Here is a 12,579-nt window from a genome sequence, read left to right as displayed (position 1 = left end):
AAATCAATATGGGAGGTAACTGTGACTGTCAAGTGATAATGAGCAGCAACACAAGGAAGACACAGGTGTCTCTGGCTCCTCAGTTATGCTATCAATTTCCAGTTTCATCTGAAACCCATCAGTTTCCTTGCTTTGAAAGGGTGCCCTTCCTTAACCTCGTCCCCTCATTGTTTGACTCATAGTTTTAGTGTTCAGAGTCCAAGGGTTTAAGAACTGGCCCGTGTTTTTATATATTTGTAGCCACTGCTTCCTCCTTTGAGAGACACCCTGTATGAACAGAAAGACGGGTCATTTTCAAGGCTGTTTTTACTCAGCTATTGGATGAGTCATCATCACATTTTAATTTCTTCTGATCACAGTGTGCCGTGTTTACATTTTAGTCTGCAAGTGTGAGCCATTCTGAGTGCTGGCAGAAAGCAGGTCTGGAACTCCTAAGGGATTCTTTCTGCTAGTTTAGAGAAGCACATGTGGTACTGACATTAATTAAAAAAAAAAAAAAAAAAAAAAAAAACTCTTTTGAATTTAGTTTAATCCAGAGTTATGAATAGGAGAAAAGCTTCTTCCCTTTTTTTAATGACCAAACAATGCTTAGATCCTAGATTTCTTTTAAAGTAGAGCTTCTGTCCTACAATAGAGTTGGGGAGGGGCTGAGATGGAGATAACCCTGAAGTCCACTGCCTCCGGGCCACCCCCAGGCTAATCCTGTTGACTGTGCCTGTTACCTCTCTGCACCCTTCTGAGCTCCACTGGCCAGTGGTGTTGTTCTCTGCTTGGTGATGTAGCGGTGTCTAGGAGAGCTCGCAGTACCAGGCAGAAGCTGTTGAGGATGTGGACACTTCTGGGGTGGTGGAGGGATAATTTTAGGAAAAAGAATTTGGAAACTTTGGATTGAATTGCTCATAAATGTCTGCCTAGTCTGTTTTATGGCCCCTAAACAAGTGCTCTGGCCTTTTCTTTGAAACTTAGTAAAGGATGGATTTCATGATCAAAATAGAGGAACTTCTCAAAAATTTGAGGAAAAAATAGTATGATTGGCAGGAGCGTCAACACTGAAGGGGTAGTTTCTTGGTCTTCCCTTTATCTTTCTCACGATAGTTGTGGTTTGCGCAGTGAGCTCCCAAAAAGGTAGCTTGGCTCATACCAGAAGACATTTAGCTTCAGAAATGACAGACCAAGAAAATTAATGCAAAATTTCATGGTGGAGTATACCAACACCATAAAGAAGTTCTTGAATGGCATGTGAAATGCAGCAAGTGCAAACCACTATCAAAACCTTAAAAATGTGTTAAGTGTTTACAAATGACAGTGAAGGATTCTTGTCATAGGATGTACAGATGACATGCCTGTGAGTTTGAACTTCCCACAAAATGTGGGAAGAAACATGGTATTGCTATTCTGTTTAATATAAAAGAACCAGAAAAGACAATATATGTTATAAGTTATCTAAGGCCCTGCGGTAGAAAAAATTAAAGACAGTGGTGATGATTTATGTTATGACATAACTCAGACTCGAAGTAGGCACTCCTGCTATGGGTGCAGGTGCCCCTGATGGTGACTTAACCAACCTCTGTGCCAAATACCTACCCGAAAGTTTTCATTTAACCAATTTTTAAGTTATAATATTAGAATACCTATCAAAATGAGTGTTAGGTATCAATTTGCAGCCATGGGAATAAATTTGGTGAATGTATTATTACTTAATATGAAGCTAGACAAGATTCAGCACTGATGGTTGTATAAGAACTATCCCACATAAAATTAAGATGATGTTATTATATTGGTGATTTCAGAAATCAGTCCACAGTAAGTATCTTTTGATCAGCTGATCATGATCACAAGCAGACAACACACATAGCAAAAGTTCCCTAACATACTGTATATTAGGTTATTAAACAGCATAAACAGGATTCTTTTAAAAGAAATATTTAACAAGTATATAGTGATTTTTTTTCTTAAAAGCCTCATTGCATTGTTTTTCACTTTTACTCTTGTGAAATGTACATGCAGAAACAAATGCATAGTATTTGTAGTTTTTAATAAGTAGTTATAAAGCAGAGTCAGCATGTGGACACTTAGTGAAGACACAGCTGGCACCAGTGGCCCCAGGGTGCTCTCCCTCCAGGTTGAGCTCATCCTGCCTCCCAGAGTCAGTACCATCCTGAACTTTGATAATTATTTTCTTTCTCACTTTCCTGACTTTGCCATTTTGTACTCCTAAACAGTACAAATTAGTTTTGTCGGATTTCTTTTTAACTCATCGTTTTATTTTGAAAAGCTCAAACCTGCTGAAGAGTTACACAATAGTAATGAGTAATGAATGAGATAACTTGGGCAGTAGCTGACTTAATGGTCCTCATATTCAGTATACTGATTATTCCATGTGTTTAGTGTAAATCTGCCCAAGCAGATATTAAGGTCAGGGGTAACTCTTCATCTACATTCCCAGTTGCAGTTAACATTTTATGCTTTCTTTATACCTCAAGAGATGGATGCACAAATATGTTCTACTTGTTGAGCCATTTGAAAATAAATGGCAAACATTGGTTTTTAAACTTGATATTAACAGATGCACTGTGTTATTTTGAGTCTCATTTCTCATTGTTAAAATTTTTTTTTCTCAAGATAGGTGGTTATTTTTCTTTAAGATTTATTTGTTGATTTGAATGGCACTTTGACAGAGAGAAAGATGTCATCCATCCACTGGATCATTCCCCCAGATGGCCACAATAGCTGGGACTAGGCCAGGCTGAAGGCAGGAACCAGGAACTCCATCCAGATCCCCCATATGGATGACAAGAACTCAAATACTACTTCCTAGGTGCATGAACAGGGAGTTGGATCAGAAGCAGAGTAGCCAGGACTGGAACCTGCACTCCTATAAGGGAGATGGGAGCATTCCAAGTGGTGGCTGAATTTGCTGTACCACAGTGCCCACTCCTTACTGTTAGAAAATTTATGAGACTAATCCATGTAGTTACAAGAGTTTAAATTTATTCATTTAACTCTACTGTGTATTATTCCAGAAGTTTATGTATCATAATTTGTCCTAGTATTGAGAGACATTTGAGTGCTCTCAGACTTCCTATTACAAACAGTCCTGGTATGAGCATCACTGCATGTGTCTCTTGGTTCTCATGTGCGTCTCTGTTAGGGAGTTATCTAGCGGTGGTAAAAGAATTCAGGTATTTGCACCTGCAGTTTTACTGTTAGTACAGAGTGTTCATGCAAGTCGGAATCAAAGGATAAGTTTATTTTGGCTGATGAAATTTTGAAATCCATGCCCACCAGGAGTCTTCAAGAAGTTTTTGAAAAATGCATACTATGAAAAAAATAATGCATGGATTTCAAGAATTTTTTGCACTGAGGTAAACTTGGCTTCTAATTCCACTTTTTAGTGAACTTTCTGAAGTCACCTCATATAATACTGAATTGCTTTCCCAAAGCAATGTATTAGAGTTTCAGTGCTCTACATCCTTTCTAACACTGGATATCAGATCTTAAAGTTTCTGCCAATATAATATTTGTGCAAGTTAGCTCTTTGTCTTATTAATTTATATTTCCCTGACTGATAATAAGCTTGAATCCCTTTTTATATTTATTGACTATTTTATTTTTTATTATAAATGACCTTTTAAGGATTTTTATTAAATGTGACAATGTTATCTTTTAAATATATACTGAAATATTTAAGGTGTAAGGTCAGTTTACTTGAAAATATTTCAACATAAAATTAAAAATGAGTAACATTTCAGTGGCATAAAAAATACGTTACCTAGGAATAAATTGAAATATACTCAAAAATTCTGTCAACAGAACTGTAAGAGCTTACTAAGGCATTAACAAGAAAATGTAGCTGAAAATAAATGGAGTGAAATACTATTTTTAAAAAGGAAAGATAGTGAGTTGTCTAAAGGAAGTATTTATGTCAACAGCTTATAAGTTGTAGTCTCAGATGTTGTTTTAATTGGTGCCATACAAAATACTGACTAGTGCTGTTATAGGCAGTTACTCTGAACAAATGCAGATCTTCTCAGATCTTGCTCGGATTCATATTGATAGTGACGATCAGTGGAAACCTGGATTAATAGTGTCCACACGCTGAGTGGTCCTGGTGCCCTGTGCAAGTCCTGTAGCCACTGAGCCTCAGCCTCTCTTCTTGAAATAATTCAGTCAGTTATCCCACTGATACTTAAGATTGAATGAGATAACTTGGGCAGTAGCTGACTTAATGGTCCTCATATTCAGTATACTGATTATTCCATGTGTTTAGTGTAAATCTGCCCAAACAGATATTAAGGTCAGGGGTTAAAAAAAAAGTCAACACTTAAGAGGAAATGAAGGAAATAGAACATTCTTCTCTCAGGAATTTAAACAGGAGCCCTGGGGTTAGTGTTGTTATTTTGAACTAAACAAAAACTGATGTCGATGCTATATATAAGTATCAATTTGCTCTTAGCTTAGCTACTGGGCAGAACATACAGGGAATATGCAGAAGAGCCAGAAAAGTAGCTTTGTGGGAATGTAACCAGTGGAGTTCTGAGGAAGCGTCCTCACATGTGATTCAGCTAGCCCAAAAGGAAGTTCATATCGGGTTTTCCTGGTGACTAATGAACCAACACAGCTGCACAACACAGTGGACTAAGGATGAAATAAATACCATGGGAAGCTAGATGAGCATAATTTGAAGTCGACAGCAGAAAGGGCGAGCAGCAGGTAGAGCCCACGAGGCCCCAGGGAATATTAGCAACTAGACCAGGTCAGCCCAGCGGTCATGTTGCAGAACCCTCGCGGGGCGGGGAGCTGGCCCCAGATTGTGTCTTGTGGGCCGGCCAGTGCAAGAGGAGGCAGCTTCACTCATTGACTGACTGAGCTGGCCCCAGAGAGGAAAATGGTAATTTACTTATTAATCAGAGTGCTGTGTCGCTCGGGTTGATAATCTCCGAGAACATTTCCTGGTATGAGTTATGAATGTGATGACTGGGGCTCTTCTGGGGCGATGAGCAGCATTCTCGGATTGGAGGGAACTGCAGCATCAGTGCAGAGTGACTTCCTGGGTCCTGCAGGGGCATAAGAAACCTTGCTGAGAGCCTGGTTGGCTCTCTGTGAGGTGCCACATGGCTCTGTTTGAACAGTGTGCTGGTTCCGTGAAAAAAATCAGGAAGGTAGGCTTCCATTCCCCAACCAGTGCCACTGTCTGGCTGGAATATGGTGGGATGGGACCACTGCCCAGGCCCAGGCGATCTTTGGTCATTCTCAGTGACTGCTCTGTGGGGACTGAGGAGTGTGGCCCTGGGTTCATTTAGCACTGCATCCATCGGACACTTTCTGTCTCATGATTGTCTACACTGATTCCGGGACCCGGCTCATCCTGGACCTTCACTGCTGCATCACAGAGCCAGAGGACTCACCTCCCCCTGTGTAGCTGCCCTTGGAGGAGACTGGGCCAGGAAGGATTTGGTAACTCAGAGGGGCCCCGAAGTGCCACGGCTGGGTTGAAAGCTGCTCAGCCCCAGATATCACATGTTGGAAGCAGCTTCTCTCCCTGCTTATTACCATTTGTGAGGTGTGTTTGGGCAGCAGACCTGGGAGAGCTTCTGTCTAAGGCTGAATCACAAATACCCATCTTGATCCCTGGCACCCGATTGATCATCTTGTGTTTGTCATGCCTGCTGGCTGCCAGCTGGAAGACCACTGCTTTGGGCCTTGGCTAGGTAGGTGCACAAAGCCCGCCCTTCCCCAATTTCATCTCTAAATGTATCCTAAATTTACATCCTCTGCTCTCACCTCTCCCTTCCCTGGGAGGTCTGCACACATTGATCTTATCACAGCACATGACACCAGATGAACCCCAGTGTTTGGAGAGACGCATAGGAAAATTAGGTTGGTTTGTTTAAATCATAGGACCTGGTGATAATCCTGGATTATTTCTGGTTTCCAGGCCTCTTCCACTAACAGAACAACTAGTGTGCCAGGGGATGAAATGTGTGCAGTGTTTGTTTAGCACCATGCAACCACAAACCATCGGCCCCCTTTTACCTTGCAGGCTCCTCTGTGCCAGAGTGCTCAATAAATTGAAAGAGGCCTCACTGTGGGAATGGAGGGGTTTGGCACAAGGAGCTTCTGAATCCACTGAGATGGGCAGTGTCCCCACCTCCCTGTCCTGAACCCCTTCTTATATATGGTTATGTTGAATAGACACATGCTCTTTTATTTCTCAAGCCAGCATTTATCTTTGATGTTGCCTAGGGCTGGCCAGTGTTGGAACAACTTCTAAATATAGGCGCGCTAGCAGACTAAATCTTTTGAGCCTGGCAGTAGTTCAGTTGGCCAGCGCCCTTATTTTTTTTATTTGATTTATTGTTGCCGTTTCTGCCAGGTTGAACTGTGCTGTTTCAGAGTGCCCAGCCCAGAATTACTCAGCCTATGTCTGGATCCAGCAGCCATGGGCCGCAAGCAGGTGATAACCAGATTCACCTGATGTGATAACCAGATTCAGCTAACTTACTTAGCAGGCCATTATCAAACCTTGTAAGGGCAGCTCAGCAAGACACGAAAGAACCTGTAAGACCCAAAGGGAAATGGAAAGAGGCCACAGAGTAAGAAAACATGAGAAACAATACCAGTCACATGGGAAAAGGGAACCAGTTTGCCTTGGATCCTGGCATCTTAGGTTGGCCACTCTTCATCCTTGGGCCAGGAATGAAGCCATTATAAAGAGGAACTGGAAGGATCATTGCCAATCTATTAATGTGATTGCAATTGAAAATACCAGCCAACATCATCTGTTAATGCCAGTATTGTTGGAAATACTCACTGGCGTGTTGTTACTGCCAGGGTAGTTAGAAATGTCAGCCAGAGTGACCGCATCCCCACAGCATTACTCTTGCAAGAAACACTATAGCCCAAACTGATTTGGGGGTGTGTGTGTTACATGTATGGAATTGGCCATGCATGTGTTAAGTTCCTAAATGGGAAACCAGCCCGTTTAGAGGGTTCATTATCTCAAGTACTGAGGACAGTAAGTTCATAAGAAGAAAAACTGACTCGAGTTTTTGTTTTCAATTGTTCAGTTTCATAAGTTAATGCAAGCAACACAGGTCATTTTTAAACATTTTTTACTTTCAGGATTAGTTGCATTTTATGAGCTGAAAAAAATGCTTTTTAAAAGGTTGCTACCAGTTTTCAAATAGGCAGATTCATCTGTAAGTTAGCCTCTCCCCTGGAGCTGTCTGCCATAATATGTTTGTAAGGAAACACCCAGAGAGGGATGGAAACTGGTCACAGGTGGAAGTTCTTTTATTTGTTGACTCCTGTGGTTTAGGCAATGCCGTATCTAAACCATCCCCCAAACCCATTATGTATCTAAATTTCAGAATCTCAAGTTTCTCTAAGTTTAAGGATAGCATTATTAAAAATTGTAATTCAGTCTAAAAGGTAGCTCTATAAGATGAAGTAACTGCACTATTGTTGATTGACAGTCTGGGTGATCTTTGTCATCGAGGACTCTGATTATGTTTGGCTGCCACAAAAGCAATTTTTTGGATCTACTCAGGGAGAGCCTTACTTTGTCAGGTGGCTTAGAGGGAAAAGGCATGTCCTAAATGCGTGTCAGAGATGGAGCCCTTTATTCAGGCAAACGCTAGAGAGTTGCTTCATGTGCTGGCATCACGTTCCACACCTCCCTCCTGCCTGTTCATAGTGAAGGAGGAATGTATTCAAGTTTGCTGGACTTCTTACTACATGGACGTCAGTGGACGAGTGTTTTTCATAACAAACCGCCTGAAAACACAGCAGATTAAAGCAGAGCTGGTGCTGTGCTCATGGGTTCTGGCCTGAAGGCTCTGTACTGGGTGCTGGGGAATGGCTGGTCTGTGCCTGGTGATGGTGATGTCTGGAGTCTTAGCTAGGAGGGCCCATTGCCTGGGGCTGGGATCTGCTGGGTGTCTTCACTCTCAAGTCCTAGACAGCAGTGCTGCCTGGCTCTGGGCAGAGCCTATCTGGGGCTACCCATGTGGCCTTTTTTATTTTTTAAGATTTGAAAGGGAGAGTTAGATCTTTTTTTTCCTTAATATTTATTTATTTATTTGAAAGAGTTACACAGAGAGAGGAGAGGCTGAGAGAGAGGGGTCTTCAATCCGCTGGTTCATTCCCCAGCTGGCCGCAATGGCCGGAGCTGCACCAGAGCCAGGAGCCTCTTCCGGATCTCCCACACAGCTGCAGGGACTCAAGGACTCAGGCCATCTTCTACTAGCTGGATCGGAAGTGGAGCAGCCGGGACTCGAACTGGCACCCATATGGGATGCCAGCATTGCAAGTGGCAGCCTCACCCACTGTGCCATAGCACCAGCCGCGCGAGAGAGATCTGCTATCTACTGATCCACTTCCAAATGGCCACAATTGCTGGGCTGGGGCTGGCTGGGGCAAGCTGAAGCCAGGAGGTAGGAATTCCATCTGGGTCCCCCATGTGGGGGAAGGGGCCCAAGTATTAGGGCCATTTGCCGTTGCTTTCCCAGGCATATTAGTAGGGAGCTGGATTGGAGGTGGAGCAGCTGGGACTTGAACTGGCACGCATATGAAATACTGGCACTGTAATTGGCTGGCATCCCACCTTGTGTGGCCTTTTCATAAAACCTGGGGCTCCCTCACAGCATGGCAGGATTTAGCAGGAATCAAGTATGATGGAGAGCCCTAGCTCAACTGTCATTGTTTTTAGGACTTGTCAACAAGCAAGTGAGAATGAGGATTGAGCAGAGAGTCAAATGCTGACAGGCTGTGCAGTATGCCAGGTGTTAGATGGCTGGCTTCCCCCCAAAGGTGTTGACCGCTTTTAGTGCATGGATCTAGAAATGGAGAGAGGCACCTGCTTGCCAAAATTGTTCAGATTGCCAAGTTGCCCAGCCTAGGCCAGATGAATTCTGGTAAACACAGTCATGGTGACACTGCAGGGGAGGCAGAGCAGCCAACCCAGCACGATTTATTTTTGTCCTATGTTGAGAAAGAGGCAGCACTAGGCACCAGGACTGGGGGAGGGCTGATCCCTTCCATGCCGTGTACACCAGCCAGCCAGCGGGAAGTCCAGGCTTTCCTGGAGAGCAGCTTTGTCCAGCAGTGGAGGACAAACCCCGTGAGCCCTGGTGGAAAACCATTCCCCAAGGTGATCAGTGGGGGCTCTCGGGCTGGGTCTGGGTGGGGGATCATGGTAGATTAGGGCTCCATGGGGTGAGAAGGGACAGACTCAGTTTGGAAAAGGAAACAACCCAGGTTTGTAGTATGTCACCCCTGCCAAGTTGAGCGCCTCAAAGTTTATCTGTTGGTTTGTACTCTAAGATTTCTTCACATTCTGTCGGAGATTAACCTTGCCCTTGAGTGAACTGTGTGAGCTGCAGAAACAAGCATTTGGGCATGCCTGAGATGGCGAAGTGGAAGCAAGCCAGTGAGGCCTGAATGCCCTTTTTTGGCTCACAGATGCTGGCAGCGGAGAAGTCAGGCCAGAACGTGACTGGGGTTTATATTGGTTCGTTTCCAATGAGGTCAGTAGCCCAGTGGCTAAGTTTGCCCCAAAATGACCAAGATGTGGTCTTTAGGCCTCCTCTCACCAATTTCTCTAATTGGGTTCAGTTTTTTCTTCCTTCCCCACTGGAAACAGGAAGTCCAGCACTCAGCAGAGAGAGGGTGTAATCTGCTGCTCAGGTGCTGCATGCCAGATCTACCAGTGTTCAGAGGATCCGGGCCCCAGCTCCTTCCTTAGGGACCAGCCAGCTCCTGGGCCCAGTTAGCCCTTCAGCTCCTCTCCTCCTCTTCCACAGCGCGTGCCCCTCCAGAAGCAGTGGCTGATCGGGATCAGGCTAGGACTGCACTGCTCCCCTCCTGCTCATGTTTGACATTTTATTGAAGCCAGCCAGTCTGAACAGCGGTCCTGATTACCCACTTCTGTTAGGGTCGTGTTTCAGGAGGGAACTTTGCATAAGGCTGACTTCAGATGATTAAAGAAGCAGGCTTCCTGAAGTTAGCACATCTCGGCACTCCTGAATAGTTTAAATCGGATTTTATTGGAATTGGAAACGTGCCGTAGATTTTCATCTTTCAGAATCATTTGGAGCCACAATACCTATAAAACAGGGAAGTTATAATTTACCATCTGTAAAAACTTCACTGACAGTAATGGCTTGGAGATGTCTAATTTCTGATACACAGTGATAAACATTCACATTAGCACTCCTGTCCATTCATAGGAATCTTCCAAAGCATTAGCTTTTTTTTTTTTTAAAGAACTGGTTAATGTTTTATTTATAAATGCTGTTTACAAGCTGGGATCCTTCTTGGCTTGCAAACGGATTCTCCAAATCTTCTGTACCTTTGAACATGTTCCTGCTCTAATGCTTCTCCCCAGAGCCAACTGAGCACCCAGCACAGGTAAAGGACAGTGCCAGGCATGCCACTAAGATTGCATCACCTGCGGCAGTGACCTGCGCCATCGCCATTTGCCGACCTGTCAGCTGGAGGTCACTTTTGCTCTGAGATGACTTTTGTGCATATTAATTTTTTCTTCCAGATATCCCTTTAATATTAAATCCCATATTGTATGTGAATATTTTGCTTTATTCCAAAATTTCTCTTATGTCTGAAGTATTTTTGTTAACCCACTTTCCCTTATTTGGGCTTTATTCTGTGACGTCTAAAAATTACCCAGTAAGCCCTGCCTCCAGAATCCACAGATACTGTTTCTGAAACAGGTTCCAAAGGCCCAACAGCTCTAACCTTTCCACCTGATCCTAAGTTCCAGGCATGGAGGAATATGTATTAGAAAGTATTGAGATAGGAAATTTGGCATGCCTTCTCTATACAAGTTGGAGTCGATTTAGAGATTTTTTTTCCTGATAATGAATTAGAAAATTTTACAAGTTAGCTATATAATACAGCGTGTCAGAGGTCACATAAAGCCTCTCCCTCCAGTTCTCCAGTGATTTGGAGATTCTGAAAGGAAAGTCTAGTTCCCAGGGTGGATGCTGCCCTATTCTTTTTCTGATTTAAGCCACAGACAGTCTGGTTTTCACCATATTAAAGCAAATTAACCTAGTGAGGAACAGACTGGCTTTTATTTACTGGCTGTAGTTCTAAGCACCAGAAATGGGCAAAGGAGACCAAACAAAGAAATAGGAAAAACGAGGCATTGAAGGGGAGCCAGGACTGGGTTTGGAAGGGATGAGAGCTTCCGCGGCCGCAGGATGTGCCTTTCTTGCACTATTTACTCTGAGTTCAGAAATAGAGGAGGAAAGAAGGTAGATGGTGCTGCAGCCTGAAACGGATACAAAACATCCAGGACTCCTGAGCTGCTGAGCTCGTAATCAGACACTGGCTGTAGTTATGCTAATGTATGCGTAAACAGTTTTTCTATGAATAAATCATCTGCATCAACCTTAACACTTCAAGGTTAAAGTAAGCAGAAGGGCTTGATATGCCAGCCACACGGAGATTTGGCTCCAGCAGCAACTGAAAAACGTTGTATTTTCCTGTCTTTCCAACCTCAGGGTTGTACCTGAATGCACTTGGAACCCTTGATGAAAGGAACTTTGAATTTGAAAGACCAATAGGACTTGCACTCCCTTCCCTCAGAAAAGGCGCCATCTTGCTTGGGACAGAGATGGGCTGGAGGAGGGGGGAGTTTGAGGATCAGTGTGGTGTGGTTGTTTTTAACTTGTCCACCAGCTGCATGTTTATTGGATTGTTATTCAACTTCAGGAATGTGTTTTCCTGGTGAGTATGTGGAGGCCTGTTTCAAGAAGAAAGAGGCTTAAATTTGTGCTTGCTGCATCCTTTCTACAGTAAGTGGAGGGCTTTAGACAGGCCTGAAGGAAGGCCCTGGGCCTGACTGGTTACAGTGCTAAGCTCCATTCAGCACTAGCAGGTGGTTTTCTTTTGCTTGAACTGGGTAAGATAATAAGATAACATGGACTATGGGTGAGAAATACCTTTCCAGCAGACTGCTGATAGGAGGATTCCTTATTTATGGGTCTCTAAAAAGTCCCCACTGGAGTGTTTTGTTTTTATTTTGAGGAAGCTTGAGTGTCAGGTAAGGCTAGGGAGACATTAAAAACAGATTTATCCTAAGACACTTAGAGTGACTGTGCTAGTCATCAGCGAATTCTCCCCGTGTGCTCATCGAACACTAAGTTCAACCCTGCAGGCATTGGTGGAGCTCCCAAAGCACTGCCAGGAGGACCGCAGATGCGGATAAGGATAATTGAAAGGCAAGGGACCAGTATTTAGGGGTCAGTGAGCAACACCCTGTCAGCTAGAATGTAAGTGTGAGGGATTGGTGGCCTTGAGTGGAGGGAGAGAAGAGATGGGGCTAGAGGGGGCTTTGTGTGTGTCGCATTCAGTTGTCATAGAAGGTGTGATCTTGGGGACAGTATTGTGGAGCAGGTTAAGACACCACCTGTGACACTGGCATCCTATATGGGAATTAGATTCCAGTCTTGGCTGCTTTACCTCTGATCCAGCTCTCTGCCAATGTGCCTGGGAAAGCAGTGGAAGATGGCCCAAGTCCTTGGGCCCCTGCACCCATGTTGGAGACCTGGA

At 43.9% G+C, this 12,579-nt stretch overlaps 1 protein-coding gene across 7 annotated transcripts in view; it reads left to right on the top strand.

Moving 5' to 3' along the window:
• The window catches only part of FNDC3B (fibronectin type III domain containing 3B), a 362,026-nt gene that overhangs the window by 278,637 nt on the left and 70,810 nt on the right, over positions 1 to 12,579 (top strand). The gene's annotated exons all lie outside the window — the stretch shown is intronic.

Source organism: Oryctolagus cuniculus, chromosome 4 (assembly GCF_964237555.1).
Source record: "Oryctolagus cuniculus chromosome 4, mOryCun1.1, whole genome shotgun sequence".
In the NCBI taxonomy this organism is placed as follows: domain Eukaryota; kingdom Metazoa; phylum Chordata; class Mammalia; order Lagomorpha; family Leporidae; genus Oryctolagus; species Oryctolagus cuniculus.
This window is presented reverse-complemented; position numbering and strand designations above follow the sequence as displayed.